The following is a 1,112-nucleotide window of genomic DNA, read 5'->3' on the forward strand; positions in this document are numbered from 1 at the left end:
CACAGCGGTATGTCTTCGGACTTACAACGTTAGAAACCAGGTTTCGATGCCCGTAGTTGGCAGAGCACAGATAGCCCATTGTGTAGCTTTGTGCTTAACTTCAAAACGAAATTTTGTTATGTTTCAGAATTTATAGTGCGTACTGGAAGTATTTAAACATTTTGACAATAAAGTTACACAAAAAAACGACCTTAACTCTCCAGGTAATAATAATAACTTTTTAATTCAGCCAACGTTTCGCCACAGCAGCTTTATCATGGCTAGTAGTACAATAATTGTTTGATGTGAACGTATATTTTCACATCCACACAGTTCTTGTGCTGTTAGCCATGAAGAAGCCCCAATGGCGAAACGTTGGTTAAAATAAAAAGTTATTTTTTTTGTATTGTTATCTGGAGAGCAAAGGTTGTTTTTTCTGACTATATTTCTAACTTTGTAATTATGCTTATAAACACAAGTACAAACTTAATAATAAAATCACACTCGAAGCTGATTCCCTTACAGATAAGTGAACTTTTAATAAAATAATACATTCAATTTATTAACAAGGCAAAAAGAAAAAAAAACAGATGGCGCTGTTGCAATACCTGGGGTTGGTTATTTGACCGTTAAGTTTGATGAGATTCTGTGAATGTGTACAATATATTTTATTTATTATCAAGTAAAATGCAAAAAACAATAGAATATTATGTTAAAATGTAATATATATGTATTACATTCTTCGAGGCACGAGAACAGTTGACACAAAGCAGCTGTTGCTGGTGGATTTCTGACAAGGCTGTAAAGTAGATCAATACGGTAACTTTTCCGGACCATTCTTTCACGGCAAGAACAACAATAATTCTAGACATATGTCTAACATTCAGGAAAACTTGCTTATGTGTTATGGTGGGTATGGCGTTCCTATGGTAACGCTATAACCAAACAGTACTGAACAATATAGGTTGAATTCATTGTATGACGTAAATTTCTTTATTAGAGAAAGTTAACAACCTCACCATCACCACCAAAAAAGGTTATTTTAAAATTACTCTCGATACGAGCACGTGAATCAAAGTGAATATGCATTGGTATTCGAAATTGAGCGGAATTTTATGAGGAAATGTGTGTAT

This window comes from Limulus polyphemus, unplaced genomic scaffold (assembly GCF_000517525.1).
Source record: "Limulus polyphemus unplaced genomic scaffold, Limulus_polyphemus-2.1.2 Scaffold1614, whole genome shotgun sequence".
Classification (NCBI taxonomy): Eukaryota; Metazoa; Arthropoda; class Merostomata; order Xiphosura; family Limulidae; genus Limulus; species Limulus polyphemus.